The sequence below is a fragment of the Lepisosteus oculatus genome, chromosome 7 (assembly GCF_040954835.1).
Source record: "Lepisosteus oculatus isolate fLepOcu1 chromosome 7, fLepOcu1.hap2, whole genome shotgun sequence".
Taxonomy (NCBI): Eukaryota; Metazoa; Chordata; class Actinopteri; order Semionotiformes; family Lepisosteidae; genus Lepisosteus; species Lepisosteus oculatus.
Window position 1 is genome coordinate 129,877 of NC_090702.1, and position 20,652 is coordinate 150,528.

At 45.4% G+C, this 20,652-nt stretch overlaps 2 long non-coding RNA genes across 2 annotated transcripts; both read right to left on the bottom strand.

Annotated features, from left to right (window-relative positions):
• Positions 1 to 360: 360 nt before the first annotated feature.
• Positions 361 to 11,756, bottom strand: LOC138240787 (uncharacterized). Its single transcript, XR_011190029.1, has 2 exons — positions 10,861 to 11,756; positions 361 to 460 (listed from the first exon to the last, which is right to left on the bottom strand). It is a non-coding gene; the product is annotated as an uncharacterized lncRNA (long non-coding RNA).
• Positions 11,757 to 17,527: 5,771 nt separating this feature from the next.
• Positions 17,528 to 18,590, bottom strand: LOC138240751 (uncharacterized). Its single transcript, XR_011189995.1, has 2 exons — positions 18,510 to 18,590; positions 17,528 to 17,627 (listed from the first exon to the last, which is right to left on the bottom strand). It is a non-coding gene; the product is annotated as an uncharacterized lncRNA (long non-coding RNA).
• Between the last annotated feature and the right edge of the window lie 2,062 nt (positions 18,591 to 20,652).

Consider the following 20,652-nt stretch of genomic DNA (forward strand, 5'->3'; position numbering starts at 1 on the left):
AGGGAAAGACTGGACTCCCACTGGGGATTTTTGTTTTTCATCCCGATGGTGATGTGCACTATATAGAACGTTGCTGGACCCATGTGCAATTGGTGTCATTTCTAATCTAGAGGTCAAAGCTGTGAAACTTTCAAAGAGATGGAAGATCTCTTGCGAGACACCAATTCACAGAAGGGGCTAATGAGATCTTTGCTTGAAGTCTCATTGTGCTGCACTATTTCATTTTTCAGTGGGCACGACTCACAGGCATCTAAAATCATCTCAGTGACGGACTAAACAGGCCTCTCGCAAAGACTCGGGAACGGACACAGACCTTATCATCTCTGCTCCTCGGGAAGCGTGCAGAGATCACATTAGATGTGTTGCTCAAGCTCTTTATTGTCACGTACAGTAAACCCAGCAGTGTGGTCAGTGCGGGATGTGTTCTGTCCTGACGGCAGGGTCAGCAGCCAGAGGAGACCTGAAACACAAGACGGAGAGGTAAGACATTGATTCCGACAGAGAGAGCTTTCACACCGGGTTACTGACAAGAGGAGCAATAAGAGAAGAGTTGTAAAGACACGCCGAAGAGAATATTCTCATCTAAGAGGAAATATTAACAAGTAGGATGTTAAAATGAAAAGCATTAAAAACTGCATGATCTTCAGTAGTGAAATGATTACTGAGCTCTGGGTCACGGACAGCAGGGGAGTGAATGAGTTGTTTATTTTGTTTCCTGTGAATTATGTAGAATTCACAACGTGTTCCATTTGTACAGGAAAACCATTGAGAGCAGATTCACTTCTTCTGCGCCAGAATGAATGATTTCCATCTTCACTCTAGGGTACTGTACTTTATAGCACTGTATTGTATTCTGCATATATGTCTGTTATGTATACATTTTCTTTCTCACTTTGTCTCTCTGTCCATTTGTTGGAGAGCACCATCACACCAGCATCACATTTATTCTACTGCCTTATTAAGCAAATGTCTCTCCTAAATTATTTTTATATATAAAACATTTTTTGACATGATATACACAAATGGCTAGTTATACTTTCTGATTATATTTCCATCTTAGAAATGAAGCATTTCTCTCCTGCAGTTTGAGGTTGTTAAATAGAAAACTGGATCACTCCAGGGCCGAATCTTCTCCCTCTCTTACACTCTCTTACATTCGTTCACGAATGATCACAAGAGCAAACACATAGACTGGCTTCTCACAAAGTGTGTCGATGACACAGTCCTGGTCAGCTTACTAAAGGACCCAGAAAATCACCACGGGCCGGTCTGAACAGTTTCACGGAATAGTCTGTTGACTTCTCTTTGATGTTTCATGTTACAAGAGCAAAACAATACTCACTGATTTGAGGATAATTGCGCCATCCCTCCAGCCTACTGAAATGAACCGTCAGACTGCAGAAGCTGTCAGTGACTACAGGTCCTTGGGACTGGTCAGAGAAACCTGAGATGAGACAAACGTTGTGAGACCATTTATAAGCTTGTGACCTCAAATTAAACGGAAGTCAGACATTTTCAAAGGGGGCAACACTGCGGCACAGTGGTTAGCATCGCTGCCTCATAGCACCGGGGCCCTGGGTTTGATTCCAGGGGTGCTGTCTGTGTGGAGTCTGCATGTTTGTTCGCGCTGCAGGGGACACCTCACCCCCACAGACACAAACTCACACCACAACACAATCAACCCGCCAGTATCAGTTTGTGTTCAGTGCTGGGGAGGTGCCTTGTCCTTGCAGAACAAAAACAAGGTGATCAGGACTGACGGCAAGATTCAGGTATTCAAGTACCCAGTAAATCCAGGGCTCAAATGGGGGAACTGTTTCACGAGCTGCACAACATCCTCACACACGATGACAGAGCCTTGGAAAGCCGTGTGGAGAGTGAGGTGCTCGTACCCAGCCGGAGTTAAAAGACCACGCATTGAGCAGAGCAACTGAGCAAAAGCACACTATCGATCTATCCAACCCAGAAAAGCACACATCTCTGTGATACAGAGGCTAAGGCAACATGTGAGTAAAGGATTTTGAACCAGCAATTGTGCTGATGAGCCAGTCAGCAATTTTTCAGAAACAGCAAACATGTCGTCAGCCTCCAGGAGCTGCAGAAGATTGTGAGATATAAAGGAGTGAAACCAGGGCAGGAGAAACTGATTCCTCGTGTAGGAAGCTGAGGAAAAAGATGCACACCCTGCAGACTGAAAGGAAGACAGCACAAACTATCAGTAATGTCAGCCTAGAAGAAAGTGTAGTGCAGTGTGTTGCAACTAAGTTTTTGTTCAATATTTGTTTTGTCTGAAAGAGACTATTTTGATCAGATACATGCAATACTATTTCTTTCTCATTCTCTGTCTTTTTATGTCTTATTTGGATCACACCATAAAGTTCATAACCCAGCCAGTTGCTTTGGCTCTGAAAGCATCCCTCAGCAGGGACAGCCCTGATCCCCAAACACAGGGCTGCCCTTCCCACTGCCCGTCTGCTCTCTGCCCAGTGGAAGTAGCGTTTCTGCCCCGCAGCTGTGTGAGAGAAGATGACCTGAGAGCACTAACCCACCTCTGGAGAGGGAAGAGTCTCAGCTGGAAGGGAGGAGGAGCTGCCGGGCTGCCGCAGACAAGGCGCCGCTGAAATGATAGAGAAATCTTTTAGAATCAAACGTCACCTGGCTCAGTGTTTAAGCTGTAGTACATGATCACATTAGATTATTAAAACATGCAGACTGCCATTTCCATTCTGTACAAACAAAGGGTTTTCCATTGTAGAAAACACCACTGCAAATCCAAAGCGGAGTGCACTGGGACTGCAGTCCAGAGAAACCCATCATGTTACAAGAACTGGAGGCCATTTCACACCAGAACTGTACAATAGGATTCTTTCTGCACACCCAGTACTGGGGGCTGTGTCACAGGCTCCTCACCGTTCTGTGATGATTTTAGACGTAGAATCGGGCAGGAGGCAGGCGCTCTTCGGGAGCTCTCGTCGCGTGCTATAACTCGGACCACGCGATGGCACAATTGCTTCCTATATACAAACAGAAACTTCAAACAACAAAACCCAACAAGAAATCTGTGCACACTTGGACTCCTGCTGCAGCTGAGGAGCTGTCACACACACACCCCCTGTGTGGGTAGTGTTGGCCGTAGGACGTGTTGCTCACAGAGAGAAAAAATACACCATAGCAAGTCAGCACTCAAACAAACCAAAAGGCCAGTTTTATTGAAGTTGACGCAGCTGGCCACACAAACACTCACTGGGTCTCTTCACCAGATATCCACACAGACAGCACCCCAGGAAAGCAGACCCATGAGAACAGGGGCAGAGCATGCAGACTCCACACAGACAGTACCCCAGGAAACCAGACCCATGAGAACACAGGCAGAGCATGCAGACTCCACACAGACAGCACCCCAGGAAACCAGACCCATGAGAACACAGGCAGAGCATGCAGACTCCACACAGACAGCACCCCAGGAACTAAATCCAGGCTCCCAGCGCTGCCACCCACTGCGCCGCCGTCTCTCACCTCCACTTGCAGATCATGACGCGACCGGAGACCGGAGACTCCTCACTCCTGCAGTAACACACCCCAGCAGGAGGAGGCGCCGACGGACTCGCTCATGGTGCAGTGAGCCCAGCGGTGTGAGGCTGGTGTCCAGCGCTGATGTGTCCCTGATAGTCCTGTCCCACAGCCTGCGAGTCACCGTTTCTTCCACAAAATACTCCAGCCAGCGCTTTTTAGACTCAAGTTTCTTAAGTTTCTGTTTTTCTCGCAGATTACATTAAAAAAGCCGCCTGTTGACCTGCTGGAGGTCAGACCCGCTCCGGCAACAACTACTGCAGCTCCGTTGCCCCGGCAACCACGTTTTATTTAACAAAGTAAAATAAACACAGGAGAAAAGTTTGCAAACAAGACAAGACAGCTCAGAAACCCACAGACACGACGGCAGTGGGTTCTGTTTCTGTGTCGAGTTGATAAACCAGGCAGGACGAGCGCTGCAAACACACTAGAGTACACATAACACAATCAGGGGTACACAAAACTCCCGCTTTTTACACAAACAGGTTCAACAGGTCAATAAAGAGCAGGTCGGCACAGCTGTCATGATGTCTCATTTACAAAGAGTCTGAAGATTTGCTCGTCTCTTCCCAGAGCAGCTTCACTCCGGAGAACAAGAAACAGCTCCTGCCGAGTCCGTCTTGTAAGACAGACATAGAAATCCGCGACATGGTAAATACACTGACATTGTATAATTAATTCTGATGCTCAATCAAATCTGCGTGTGGAGCGCAGTCCAGAGCACTATAGAGACTACATTTCCCACAAGCCCTGTGGCGACTTCCTTTTGACGTAATCGAGTCGCGTCTTTTTATTTTTAATTATAACAACAATACATGCCATAAATATGTATTGTTACATATAACACAGAGTATAGTCAGGGGCACATACGATAATACATGTACATGTTATGGAAAAAGATTAAACAAGTAATCTTGTTTAATAGCAAACAAAAGCAGATGAGGTCCGTTCATGTTTCAAATTGTCTGTATAGACGCATTTACGTCCGTTTTAAAGTGTTTAAACATGGGTCTCCTCTCACAGCATTTCGTTAATTATTATATCGTGGAAGTATCATATTTTTTTAAATACAAACGATATTTTCATATTACTTTCAATAGGTTTAAAATGTAGTATTATGTAACTTCTAATGTCAATATTAGTTTCCTTCTTTACGTTATCTTTCAGAGTTGCTGTCACAAACGTCACAGTTATCATCTGTATTGATTTTCAATCTCTGCACAACGAGGATCTATACGGAGGCGCTATTGGACTCGCCGCCATAGACTCGTGTATCTCTGTCGCCGCCCAGTGGACATTTCTCGAAAGTGCAGTTCTTTTTAACTTTTTATTGTAGCAATAAAAATAGATACAATACAAACAAGAGTATATTTATAGCACATCAATAAATCCATCAGGGGTATATAGTATAATATATTTACACTTCTGAAAAAAAGATTAAACTAGGTTAATAAAGAAAAGGGCTGATATAGTCTGTAAATACACTTTTACATCTATTTAAAATGTTCTAACGAAGCTGCCTGAGGAAAGAACTTACTGTTTTGATTACATGAATCAGAGATTGTGACTCTGCCTTTAGCTTCCCATTCCTTCCAAACAATTTCAATTTCACACCTCTGGTTGTGCCAGAGGGTCCCCAGCACTGCTGTCACCTCTTCTGTACTCCTCCTATGCTAACAGCTGTGTATCTACTGCTGACTCCGTGAAAGGAATCAAGACTCCAGATGATCCCACCCAAATAAAAAAAAAATTCTGGAGTGGAAGGAGGTCTCTGCTTTAGTCAGGTATTTGGAGAGCACCACCACACCAGCCAAACTACCCAAACAGTTGCTTAGGCACTCAAGTGGACTTGATCAAATTAAACTTTCCAACCTAATAATAATAATAATTGCTTACACTTATATAGCGCTTTTCTGGACACTCCACTCAAAGCACTTTACAGGTAATGGGGACTCCCCTCCACCACCACCAATGTGCAGCATCCACCTGGATGATGCGACGGCAGCCATAGTGCGCCAGAACGCTCACCACACATCAGCTATCAGTGGGGAGGAGAGCAGAGTAATGTAGCCAATTCATAGAAGGGGATTATTAGGAGGCCATGATTGGTAAGGGCCAATTGGAAATTTGGCCAGGACACCGGGGTTACACCCCTACTCTTTTCAAGAAGCGCCCTGGGATTTTTAATGACCACAGAGAGTCAGGACCTCGGTTTTACGTCTCATCCGAAGGACAGCGCCTGTTTACAGTATAGTGTCCCCATCACTATACTGGGGCATTAGGACCCACATGGACCACAGGGTGAGCGCCCCCTGCTGGCCCCACTAACACCTCTTCCAGCAGCAACCTTAGTTTTTCCCAGGAGGTCTCCCATCCAGGTACTGACCAGGCTCACACCTGCTTAGCTTCAGTGGGTTGCCAGTTGTGAGTTGCAGGGTGATATGGCTGCTGGCTATACCTAAACAGTTTAAATGGATTCTACTGCCTTATTAATCATATTTCTCTTCTAAATTCTTTTAAAATAAAAACAAATATTTCTGACATGATACACACAAATAGCTATTTTTATACTATATCTGGTTATATTTCAATCTTATAAATGAAGCATTTCTTTCCTGCGGTTTGAGGTTGTTAAAGAGAAAGACCCCATACTATCACAACCCCCTTTACAGGCTGGTGAAAGAGGTGAAATGAGGTAGCGGAGGTGTAATTGAGTCGGACAGCAAACTCTCACCTGCTGTTTGCCAGGACAGGAATCTTACAAAGGTCCCCTCCTCCCAGGAGGGTCACAGTAACAACTACTAAACACGAATGATTACAGTTCAGGGCCCCAGCACTGCCACCCACTAAAATAAACATGACACACAAGAGAACCCACAAGACAGTCATGGAAATCCATGACACGATAATCACGCTGAAATGGTACAATAGAATTAATTCTGATGTTCAATCAAATCACCGAAACACGTGGGCAGTGCGGGCCAGAGAACTACAGAAACTACATTACCCATACGCCTTGTGGGCGACTTCCTTCTGACGTCATCGACTCGCGCCTTTTGAATGTTATTTTAATTTGTGGTTTAGTGTATTTATTTTGTATTTTGTACCCATGTACAATACATTCATTCATTACTCTTGTTTGCAATGCAATGTATTCTTTGCTGTTGAAAGTGCTTAAATATTTTTAAAATTAAAATAACTTATTAATACGAACATTACTAACGGTATTTTAATTAAAAAAAACTTTCGGTGAAATTTTGCTGAATGACCACCAAGCGGCGCCATTGGCACATCATTGTAAGAATTATCAGTTCTAAGAAATTTTCCAGTTTAATTCCACTGACCGGCCATCAGAGGGGCACTTTACTCGTCCTGCTGCTTCTGTTGAATTAATAATTGCTTAAATTATTGTCTGGTTAAATTGTCTGGTGGTAAGTATTTGTAATATAGGATTGCTCATGTCTGATCTGGAACACGAGATGGAAGTTTAACGTGTGTGATTCACTGAGGTGGAGGGGTGGGAAATGACTGAAAGAAGTCTTGCCATGCTGTATTATTAATAGTAGTAGCAGTATTGTCATATTAACACAAATCCTCAGACTCACTAACATCTCCAATAGAACGACAATCTCACACATCAAATATTAGAGGACCCTTCCTTTATACCTAAAAGCTTTCAGTTGTTGGACAATGAAAAGAGTGCTTGCAGGAATCTAATTACTGTTGTTATAAACTCATTACAAGCTAATTGTCTCATTTCTTTTTTTTCTTTCTTCTCTTTTCAGCAGCAAATAAACCCATTACTTGATCCCTTACATTTCAAAATGCTCTGTATCAAACCAACAAATCGTTCATAAATTTAAACCATGTTTTTGAGAAACTAGCCTTAAAATCAAAATGACTACATTCATATGAAACACACTCAGAAACAATATCAAATGGTTTGATACAGAGTGCAGAAACAACTGAAGAGAACTACCAGAACTAAAACAACACCACACCACTCTGAACTGCGCCTCAGATACTGTGAGATGGTTAGACACTACATGCACACCCTAAAGAAGATAAGCACATACACAAACAGACAACTCTCAGACCACAAAAGGCCTGTAGCCAAGACACAGTCAACAACGCTTGACCCTACTGCAGCTCAGACCTGCAGCAAAGCCTGCTCAAACTCCCCAACCTCGTCCTGACGGCCGGCTGTTTCCCTGAGGCCTGGAATCAAGGGCTGATCACGCCCGTCTGTAAGAATGGAGACAGACTCGACCCCAACAGGTACCGGAGCTTCAGTGTGAACAGTAACCTGGGGAAGGAACTCTGTCGTATCTTGAATATCTGATAACCGGCCCTCCTTACTGAGCACAATGTCCTGCATTAGAGTCAGACTGGCTTCCTACCAAACCCCCACACATCCCATCACATTCACACCTGGGCTTTGATGACCCATCTGGACCCAGAAAAGCAGAGTCTGGCACTGCTGGAGCAGCACTGTCAGACCTGGTCACTGCCAGCCCATCTGGACCCAGAACAGCAGAGCCTGGCACTGCTGGAGCAGCACTGTCACACCTGGGCACTGCCAGTCAATCTGGACCCAGAACAGCAGAGCCTGGCACTGCTGGAGCAGGACTGTCAGACCTGGGCACTGCCAGTCAATCTGGACAAGACCAGAGTTATGGTTTTCCAGGAGAAAGCCAGACCTCAGGGAAACAGGTACAAATTCACACTGAACAACAATCAGTTAGCACACATCCAGCTACACATATCTCGGTCTCACCATCAGCTCTTCTGGGAGTTTTGACCTGGCAGTAAAGGCACTGAGGGAGAAGGCACTCAGGGCTTTCTACGCAATAAGAAGGAGGCTCTTCAATGTCAACCCACCAACAAGAATTTGGCTCCAAATATCTGAAAGTGTAATCCAACCCATTGCCCTATACGGCAGTGAAGTGTGGGGTCCCCTCACAGACCAGGAGTACACTCTGTAGAAACTCCTCCTTGCGCAGAGAAAAACAGCTAACAGCGAGTGCAGGGCTGAATTAGGCCAGTACCCACTATTGATAAACATACAGAACAGAGTAATCAAACACTTGTTACACCTGAGAAACAGAGGCCACAATTCATACCACCACTAGGCCCTGCTGATCCCAGAGTACAGCTGGTCTTGACACCAGTCAGTCTCAGGACAGCACAGCTGCAGCAACACCAATCACAATCATCCAAATGCAGAGGGGACTGCAGTCCAGAGAAACCCAGCATTTGACAAGGATCGGAGGCCATTTCGCACCACAACTGTAGAACAGGATTCTTTCTGCACACCCAGTACTGGGGGCTGTGTCGGAGGCTCCTCACCAGAAGAGACTTGCATTCCTGTTGGCTCCTCTCGTTCTGTGATGATTTTAGACATCGAATCGGGCAGGAGGCAGGCGCTCTTCGGGAGCTCTCGTCGCGTGCTATAACTCGGACCACGCGATGGCACAATTGCTTCCTACATACAAACAGAAACTTCAAACAACAAACCCCAACAAGAAATCTGTGCACACTTGGACTCCTGCTGCAGCTGAGGAGCTGTCCTGTGTGGGTAGTGTTGGCCGTAGGACGTGTTGTTCACAGAGAGAAAAAATACACCATAGCAAGTGGTCCATGTGGGTCCTAATGCCCCAGTATAGTGATGGGGACACTATACTGTAAACAGGCGCTGTCCTTCGGATGAGACGTAAAACCGAGGTCCTGACTCTCTGTGGTCATTAAAAATCCCAGGGCGCTTCTTGAAAAGAGTAGGGGTGTAACCCCGGTGTCCTGGCCAAATTTCCAATTGGCCCTTACCAATCATGGCCTCCTAATAATCCCCTTCTATGAATTGGCTACATTACTCTGCTCTCCTCCCCACTGATAGCTGATGTGTGGTGAGCGTTCTGGCGCACTATGGCTGCCGTCGCATCATCCAGGTGGATGCTGCACATTGGTGGTGGTGGAGGGGAGTCCCCATTACCTGTAAAGCGCTTTGAGTGGAGTGTCCAGAAAAGCGCTATATAAGTGTAAGCAATTATTATTATTATTATTATTATTATTATTATTATTAGGCTCTGATAACCTCCCCTCTCAGCATTCCAGCAATGTTATGTTCCTCTAGCTAAGCTTCAGGCATATAACCAGTCTCCTATCTGTTTGCAACCTTTTGACCTTTCTGAGGACCCCTCAGAACAAATAGACACTGGCGTCTCCTCTCATGCAGTGCTGTTAAGACTTAAGCTAGTGGCATCCTACACTATGCTTTGTTCCTTTAGGGCCATTTCTCTAAAAATAGTGTTCTCTACCTTTTGTTTCCCCTCCTGTCCACAGCTGGAACAACTGTTTGCTAACAAAGACTGTTTATCTGTCTGGAAAGGTCTCCAAACTGTTACCAATTCCAAAAGAAAATCCCCTCAGATACATCTTGATCACTCTCTACCAGATAACACATTTTACAGCAGGTCTGAAACACAAAGGATCTCCAACGACCTTGTCCATGGCAGTCTCGCAACTCGTCCAAATAATTCACATCCTGGGGATGAGCTATTGTCCCCCACTCAACTGGAGTGCCACACCCACTCACACTCAATCTCTCACGAACACTTGACGCCGTTTACAAGTCTTGAGAATGCCCTGTGAAGCAAAGAACAGGATGTGTTAAGGCTATTCAAAAAGCAAAACTGTAAAAAGGCAGCAGGACCTGACTGTGTATCTCCAGCCACACTACAGCCCTGTGCTGGCCAACTCGCTCCAATCTTTACAGACGTTTTTAAGCAATCATTGTCCCAGTGCACAGTGCCAGACTGCTTCAAATCTTCTGTTATTGTTCCTGTTCCAAAAAAGGACACAAGAACCTGCCTTAATGCCTACAGACCCGTCGCACTAACGTCAGAACTGGCGCGTCTTCCCAACACGTTCGTGTCACAGTGAGGTGACCCCTCAAACAAGAATTATTTCCTGCCTCATATATGACTACGGCACCTAGCAATGCAAACAGGATGCTAGGGCCCCTCTCCATTACCACAGGTTCTGTTGATCTCCCAGATCCACCAATGCCCACACAGACCAGCGACAAGCATGTGTATCGTATAAGTGACCTTTTTATTTTCTATCCACATTCACCATCAGCCAAAGACACAACGAAAACAGCAGCAACAAAAGGTCCTTCCAAGGTCCTTCCAAGGTCCAAGGTCCTTCCAAGGGTCATAATGAATCCAGAGGGACGGCAGTCTTTTCTGTCAAGTACCGAAGAGTGGCCACTCGAACGATTCTTCTTCGTACCTGTAAAGTCTTTGATGGCCCCAGTGAACGAGAGGCCGGTCCCATTTCCCCAGACTCCGTTCAGGTTCCACTAGAAATCCTCCCGCGAACTGTATTCCATTCCCCTCAGTTTGGAGCGGCTAGCCGGGCCGGTTTCTCGCTCCTTGCCTTCAGGTATTAAAAGTCTCTGTACAGTACCTCTGTTCCGATGCCACTGTCTCCCGTGGTCGTCCATCGGTCCTTGCCTCCGTGAACTCGCGCTCCGCAGCTTCCCTTGTGCTGCCTGTGTCGACTCCCGGGTCTGGTGGGAATCGGGAGCGTGCTCCGTTCCGGCTCAGATGGTTTTATTCCTCCCCTCAGCCCATCTCCCTCAGGGGGTTTTCCACTGTCCCTGTCAGAAAGGGGCTTGCCCAGTATTTTACCAGGAGGAAGCTCGTGTGGCTGACGAGTGTGAGAGTGCCGAGCTTAGGTGTTATGGGCCCTTATCACTTCTTTGTTCACTCTCCGGGTCGGAGAAACCTGAAAAGAGCATGCAAACTCCACACAAACAGCACCCCAGGAACTAAATCCAGGCTCCCAGCGCTGCCACCCACTGCGCCGCCGTCTCTCACCTCCACTTGCAGATCAGGACGCGACCGGAGACCGGAGACTCCTCACTCCTGCAGTAACACACCCCAGCAGGAGGAGGCGCCGACGGACTCGCTCATGGCGCAGTGAGCCCAGCGGTGTGAGGCTGGTGTCCAGCGCTGATATTTACCGACAGCCTGCGACTCACCGTTTCTTCCTTTTCTTCTGCATAATGTCCACAAAATACTCAGCCAGCGCTTTTTAGACTAACGTTCTGCTTTGCTCGCTGATTAGATTACAAAAGCCGACTGTTTACCTCCTAGAGGTCAGCTCGCAACAACTTCTGCAGCACCGTTTCCTCGGCAACCACGTTTTATTGACAAAGTAAAATAAACACAGGAGAAAAGTTTGCAAACAAGACGGGAGCTAAGAAACACGAGGACAGTGGGTTTGCTTTATGTGCCGGGTCGATTAACCAGCGCCGCAGACAAGTGAAATACAAGAAAACATACACACAAGGGAACACATAAGAGAGACAAAGAAATACAAGACACGATAAATACGCTGAAATTGTATTAATATAATTCATTCTAATGTTCAATGAAATCAGCGAAACACATGGGCAGGGCAGCCCAGTGAACTACAGAGACTACATTACCCATAAGCCCTGTGGGCGACACCATTTTGACGTCATCGACTCATACTTTTGTATTTTTTATGAGACCAAAAACTACAAGAAAACGTAACGTAGCAGTCGTGTTGTCAGGATACATGCAATAATACATGTACATTTTATGGAAAAAAAGATTCAACAAGCTAAATGCAGATAAGGCCCGTCCATGCTTCAACGTTCTTACAACACAGAAACAGACACATTTCAGAAAGACATTCTGAAATAAAATGTCTTTACATCCGTCTTAAACTGTTCAAACACGGTCTCCTCTCACACCATTCCCTTAATAATTATGTTGCGCAAGTATAATAATGTTTTAAAATACAAACGATATTTTCATCTTCCTTTTCAATGGGATTAAAATGTAACAAATGTATTTCTTTCCGATTTCAAGTCTTTCCGATAGCGCTTTGAGACTCAGCTCCGTGTATCTCTGTCGCCACCCAGTGGACATTTCTCGGAAGTGTCACCGCCCGCCGGAATTCGGAAATGTCCCGGGACTGAAGCTGTGTGACTGGACAAGAGCCCGTCTCCCGCCTCCTGCTGAAATCTCAGCGCCGATTGGACAAAAGCTGCTCACAGTCCGGATCCAGTGGAAGGCCGATCCACTCCGGGTTTTCCGTAGCCGGCAGTCCGGATCCAGTGGAAGGCCGATCCACTCCGGGTTTTCCGTAGCCGGCAGTCCGGATCCAGTGGAAGACCGATCCACTCCGGGTTTTCCGTAGCCGGCAGTCCGGATCCAGTGGAAGGCCGATCCACTCCGGGTTTTCCGTAGCCGGCAGTCCGGATACAGTTGAAGGTCGATCCACTCCGGGTTTTCCGTAGCCGGCAGTCCGGATCCAGTGGAAGGCCGATCCACTCCGGGTTTTCCGTAGCCGGAAGTCCGGGTCCGGTGGAAGGCTGATCCACTCCGGGTTTTCCGTAGCGGGAAGTCCGGATCCAGTGGAAGGCCGATCCACTCCGGGTTTTCCGTAGCCGGAAGTCCGGATCCGTTGCAAAGGCTGATCCACTCCGGGTTTTCCGTAGCCGGAAGTCCGGGTCCGGTGGAAGGCCGATCCACTCCGGGTTTTTCGTAGCCGGAAGTCCGGATCCTTTACGATGCACGCAAGACTACGTTACAGATCACCGGAGTACATTATACAGGCAAATAAAGATAAGGTACGCACAGCTTTCATGTTGTGATACTTAGACATGGTTTGGAGACGTTCCCTCGTGTGTATTTTGAATTATTCAAATGCGTGTCGCTTCAATTTGGAAGCGCATAATTTCAGTGCATGAGCTTGCCTGTTATATTGGGCGAGATTTCACACGGATAATCAAACAAGAACGAGTTTGCCCTGGAATCCAGTCCACTGCCCAACCTGAAAGTCAGAGCATGAGAACGGACGGATTGTATGGCGATTGTGGAGTTGCTCGACCACATCAAGTAGGCGAGAAGTACAATCTGCTACTACGACATACGGTCTAATTATTCAATTTTCGATTATTTCTCATCTTTAGGCTATTTATACATCTAATAACGAGCAAGTATAATGATTAAGCCAATGATACATTATATTTTAGATTCGGTTCAGCAGTATTGAGCAGTAAAATAACATCAATTTGTCTACAGGAAATGTCAGAATTAGAAGCCTTTTTTACACCATTTTGCCGATCTGTTCAGAGTGTTTTAACAACAGAACAAAACAAAAACAAACGTAAGGTTTCTGGGCTGCTTTGAGATAGACAATTATCATCTATATTACTTTTAAATCTATGCACACTGTGTATCTTTATCGGGTCGATTCAATGTACAATTTTGTACTGACGCCTTAACCTTATTATTCATACAAAATCTGTTTGACAATAGTCATGTTTGATTCCACTCACTTTCCCCAAAGAGGTGCTCCAAAATAGTTTGACAAGATATTGTGAGATTGCGAGAAGGATCTGAAGTATTTATTAGTACAAGTATAACTAAATTGTTTTCCTTGTAGTCTAATAAAGGTTGTAAATTCTTCCATAGTTTCTGATGGTATACTGTTAGTTTCTTAAAAGCATCAATACCTCTCTAGGAGTAGCTCTGGTTACGACGGATTGTTATCAGATGTATCACAAACATTATATCTATTCATAAAATCTGCTTGATTCTACATTTCATCATCCACACCAGTTAATTTGTTGACCCCGCTTATACTATTTTAAACCCAGTTTTCAAAGCACAGGTTTATTTTTTCTCTGTATTCTAGATGTATCTATGGGAGGTATGTTTATCTATAAGAGACCACGTGAGGAGAACTTCTTCATGGAAGCTGGCAAGTTTCAGGGGGGTTTCCAGCATCCAAATGACATTCAAGTAAAAAGTCTATACCCGCTAGTTCCTGAATGATTAAATTAGGGAAACATACACCACCTACTTTGCTTAATTTTGTAAATAATACTCTGTCGGTATCGGTATTAGATGCTCTAAACCCTGTAGCATTTAGGCCTCCTTCTGCCCGTGTTTGACAAATAACAACCATGAATAAAGTTTTTTTTTATTTTACTAAGGTAGAGAACATCAAATCACAAAATCACCTTTTTGAAAATCTTAATACCAAGATATGTAATCACCTCGTTTACATGTATATTACGTACGGAGCAGACACTTTTCAACAGCCACCAGTTCACTTTTCTGATATGTAAAGAAAGACCAGATACAGAGGAAATGACTTGTAAACGCATTTAATTGCTTTGTCCACCTCTGTGTGCTTTCTCAGAGAGAGAGAGTTGTATCCTCAGCCAATTGGGAACACCTGTCATCTCTTTATCCTGTACTTGAATACCCTGAAACTATTTGTTATAGGGGCGTAAGCAGTGGGAAGAGGAGTGGGCTCGTGTCGAATTGCCTTACCCGTTCCCAATCTGCAGGAGGTCCCACGACGGCAGGTAGCTGCTCCAGTCGCTGGAGCTCAGTTCGCTGTCGAGGGAGGACGAGGGCTCTGGCTCGGGGGAATCACGGCTCCACAGCTCCTACCTGTTGCAGAGTGTTTCTGCCCTGCCGATGGCCTCTGTGTTTTAGAAGGATCTGTCTCTTTTCGCTTGCTTACACCACAGGTTTCATCGACGATAGTGTGCATCCTGAAGCAGTGAGTTATCGGTCTTATTTCTACTGAGAAACAGTTCAAGCACTCACAAAACAATAACCAGGAGACGGTGTATGAAAAAGAATTGTAAGACTTGCAGAGTAGATTTGAATAGACAGTGGACGTCACACTGCCTGCTTGAATATCAGAGATTCAATTCATTCTTTCCTGTAGGTTAACTTCCTGTTTGACATTGTTCCGCTGTCACTTCTTCACAAACTCATAACTCGCCGTGTTCAATTTTGTGTTGAGTTACAGGAACCTCAGCATCAGATGAAATCCTCTTCAGCGCCCCAGGGAGACTGGGGGACTTGCCAGATTTTCAGCTTTATCACTGGGTCCTTCGGCTCAGGGCTGTTGAGCAAAGTGCTCCCCTCTGCTGGAGAGCCACAGGGGCACTACAGAGCGGCCTCGTGTTCCCTGCTTCTGCCCGTGCCTGTGGACGGCCAGTGTGACCGCGCGCGAGACAAAGTAGTGCATTCGTGGTGTAAATACAGAATGTTCACTAGCTGACTGAGGAAAGTTACAGAGACGTTCTGAAATAATGTGAACCACTGTTACTACACACAGACAGACTACTTAAAAATCATGTGGCTTTTTAAGGTCATTTTGTCTGCCTAAAGTACGTTAGATTTGTCACAGCAAAGAGTTTGAATACTTACAGAATGCAGCAGCTAAAATTGTTACTTGGAGCAGAAAGAATGACCACATAACCCCCATACTTCTCTCTCTTCATTGGCTTCCTCTCAGGTACAGGGCGGACTTCAAACTCCTTCTACTTACTTCCAAGGCTCTCAGAGGTCAGGCACCTGTTCTGCCTCGCAGGGATGCTGCAGAGGAGAAATACTGTCTGTCATGGGCTGGGCACCATGTGAGTTGAATGCTGCATCAGTGCCATGGATCCAAGAGGGGCATCATGGATACAGTCGTCGTTTAGGAGGATTCTGCTGGTCTGCAGAGACCTGCATGGGGTACTGACATACAGACGACGTGATGGATGGATGGATTAATACCCGCATTCATTTCTTTCTTTTTTTTTTATGATATAATGTTAGCATGCCCAAAGGGGTTGGGCAGCCAGTTGACCTTGGACCCCTAGAGGATTTTATTCTCCTTACTGAGGAGTCTTTGGTTCCTTTCCTCCATTGTCTTCAGTTCTGTATTCACAAAATGTATATTTACCTGCATTGTTAAGCGCCTTGGGGCAACCTTGTTGTGAAAGGCGCTATATGAAAATAAATTGAATTGAATGGAATGACAGAGTCACGGCTTTTCCAGTTTCCTCTCCTATTATCTTCTTTATCTGCACTCTAAAACACAGTGAAACCTTGAACCTTTCAACTGGACCACTGCCGTTCTACATCACAATGACTCTAACTAGGACGGAGACTTGAATGGGATGAAAAAGGAAAAGGCATTATTTGCAGGAAGAAATTAAACTGTTCCACCTGATCACTTGCTAAACAAAGTGATTCACTGGAGTGGAGGTGGTGAAAGCTTTGTGAATCAACTTACAAAAGGAAACATGTAAGAAACGTAGCTCCCATATTTAACCCTTGAAAAATCTCTGAGTGTTATGTGGAGGTGAAAGTATTGTTCAATTATTCTAATAAAGCTCACTCAACTAAGACCCAGAAAAGTACCAGAGTATTCTCACCTAAGAGGAAATACTAACAAGTAGGATGTTAAAATGAAAAGCATTAAAAACTGAATGATCTTCAGTAGCTGAAATGATTATTGAGCTCTGGGTCACAGTGCTCCTGAAAAAAAATCAAATTTCAGCAGACACCCAAGGTGAGCACCATGCTGAGCCAGTGTACAAGTGTATGAATCACAGTTTTAAGGAGCTATTTTCAGTTTCGTTCCACTGATCGGCCAACACGGGGGGAACTTCAGTCTTACTCGCCCTATTGCATTAAGAAACTGTACAACATTCTCCAATAAGAACGTGCAACCTCACCTAACGAAGAGCAATTTGCGTAGCAGGGAAAGACTGGACTCCCACTGGGGATTTTTGTTTTTCATCCCGATGGTGATGTGCACTATATAGAACGTTGCTGGACCCATGTGCAATTGGTGTCATTTCTAATCTAGAGGTCAAAGCTGTGAAACTTTCAAAGAGATGGAAGATCTCTTGCGAGACACCAATTCACAGAAGGGGCTAATGAGATCTTTGCTTGAAGTCTCATTGTGCTGCACTATTTCATTTTTCAGTGGGCACGACTCACAGGCCTCTAAAATCATCTCAGTGACGGACTAAACAGGCCTCTCGCAAAGACTCGGGAACGGACACAGACCTTATCATCTCTGCTCCTCGGGAAGCGTGCAGAGATCACATTAGATGTGTTGCTCAAGCTCTTTATTGTCACGTACAGTAAACCCAGCAGTGTGGTCAGTGCGGGATGTGTTCTGTCCTGACGGCAGGGTCAGCAGCCAGAGGAGACCTGAAACACAAGACGGAGAGGTAAGACATTGATTCCGACAGAGAGAGCTTTCACACCGGGTTACTGACAAGAGGAGCAATAAGAGAAGAGTTGTAAAGACACGCCGAAGAGAATATTCTCATCTAAGAGGAAATATTAACAAGTAGGATGTTAAAATGAAAAGCATTAAAAACTGCATGATCTTCAGTAGTGAAATGATTACTGAGCTCTGGGTCACGGACAGCAGGGGAGTGAATTAGTTGTTTATTTTGTTTCCTGTGAATTATGTAGAATTCACAACGTGTTCCATTTGTACAGGAAAACCATTGAGAGCAGATTCACTTCTTCTGCGCCAGAATGAATGATTTCCATCTTCACTCTAGGGTACTGTACTTTATAGCACTGTATTGTATTCTGCATATATGTCTGTTATGTATACATTTTCTTTCTCACTTTGTCTCTCTGTCCATTTGTTGGAGAGCACCATCACACCAGCATCACATTTATTCTACTGCCTTATTAAGCAAATGTCTCTCCTAAATTATTTTTATATATAAAACATTTTTTGACATGATATACACAAATGGCTAGTTATACTTTCTGATTATATTTCCATCTTAGAAATGAAGCATTTCTCTCCTGCAGTTTGAGGTTGTTAAATAGAAAACTGGATCACTCCAGGGCCGAATCTTCTCCCTCTCTTACACTCTCTTACATTCGTTCACGAATGATCACAAGAGCAAACACATAGACTGGCTTCTCACAAAGTGTGTCGATGACACAGTCCCGGTCAGCTTACTAAAGGACCCAGAAAATCACCACGGGCCAGTCTGAACAGTTTCACGGAATAGTCTGTTGACTTCTCTTTGATGTTTCATGTTACAAGAGCAAAACAATACTCACTGATTTGAGGATAATTGGGCCATCCCTCCAGCCTACTGAAATGAACCGTCAGACTGCAGAAGCTGTCAGTGACTACAGGTCCTTGGGCCTGGTCAGAGAAACCTGAGATGAGACAAACGTTGTGAGACCATTTATAAGCTTGTGACCTCAAATTAAACGGAAGTCAGACATTTTCAAAGGGGGCAACACTGCGGCACAGTGGTTAGCATCGCTGCCTCATAGCACCGGGGCCCTGGGTTTGATTCCAGGGCTGCTGTCTGTGTGGAGTCTGCATGTTTGTTCGCGCTGCAGGGGACACCTCACCCCCACAGGGCACACAGACACAAACTCACACCACAGCCCATTTTTCCACAACACAATCAACCCGCCAGTATCAGTTTGTGTTCAGTGCTGGGGAGGTGCCTTGTCCTTGCAGAACAAAAACAAGGTGATCAGGACTGACGGCAAGATTCAGGTATTCAAGTACCCAGTAAATCCAGGGCTCAAATGGGGGAACTGTTTCACGAGCTACACAACATCCTCACACACGATGACAGAGCCTTGGAAAGCCGTGTGGAGAGTGAGGTGCTCGTACCCAGCCGGAGTTAAAAGAGCACGCATTGAGCAGAGCAACTGAGCAAAAGCACACTATCGATCTATCCAACCCAGAAAAGCACACATCTCTGTGATACAGAGGCTAAGGCAACATGTGAGTAAAGGATTTTGAATCAGCAATTGTGCTGATGAGCCAGTCAGCAATTTTTCAGAAACAGCAAACATGTCGTCAGCCTCCAGGAGCTGCAGAAGATTGTGAGATATAAAGGAGTGAAACCAGGGCAGGAGAAACTGATTCCTCGTGTAGGAAGCTGAGGAAAAAGATGCACACCCTGCAGACTGAAAGGAAGACAGCACAAACTATCAGTAATGTCAGCCTAGAAGAAAGTGTAGTGCAGTGTGTTGCAACTAAGTTTTTGTTCAATATTTGTTTTGTCTGAAAGAGACTATTTTGATCAGATACATGCAATACTATTTCTTTCTCATTCTCTGTCTTTTTATGTCTTATTTGGATCACACCATAAAGTTCATAACCCAGCCAGTTGCTTTGGCTCTGAAAGCATCCCTCAGCAGGGACAGCCCTGATCCCCAAACACAGGGCTGCCCTTCCCACTGCCCGTCTGCTCTCTGCCCAGTGGAAGTAGCGTTTCTGCCCCGCAGCTGTGTGAGAGAAGATGACCTGAGAGCACTAACCCACCTCTGGAGAGGGAAGAGTCTCAGCTGGAAGGGAGGAGGAGCTGCCGGGCTGCCGCAGACAAGGCGCCGCTGAAATGATAGAGAAATCTTTTAGAATCAAACGTCACCTGGCTCAGTGTTTAAGCTGTAGTACATGATCACATTAGATTATTAAAACATGCAGACTGCCATTTCCATTCTGTACAAACAAAGGGTTTTCCATTGTAGAAAACACCACTGCAAATCCAAAGCGGAGTGCACTGGGACTGCAGTCCAGAGAAACCCATCATGTTACAAGAACTGGAGGCCATTTCACACCAAAACTGTACAATAGGATTCTTTCTGCACACCCAGTACTGGGGGCTGTGTCAGAGGCTCCTCACCGTTCTGTGATGATTTTAGACGTCGAATCGGGCAGGAGGCAGGCGCTCTTCGGGAGCTCTGGTCGCGTGCTATAACTCGGACCACGCGATGGCACAATTGCTTCCTACATACAAACAGAAACTTCAAACAACAAAACCCAACAAGAAATCTGTTCACACTTGGACTCCTGCTGCAGCTGAGGAGCTGTCACGCACACACCCCCTGTGTGGGTAGTGTTGGCCGTAGGACGTGTTGTTCACAGAGAGAAAAAATACACCATAGCAAGTCAGCACTCAGACAAACCAAAAGGCCAGTTTTATTGAAGTTGACGCAGCTGGCCACACAAACACTCACTGGGTCTCTTCACCAGATATCCACACAGACAGCACCCCAGGAAACCAGACCCATGAGAACGGGGCAGAGCATGCAGACTCCACACAGACAGCACCCCATGAATAGGGACGCTGATGTGTCCCTGATAGTCCTGTCCCACAGCCTGCGAGTCACCGTTTCTTCCACAAAATACTCCAGCCAGCGCTTTTTAGACTCCAGTTTCTTAAGTTTCTGTTTT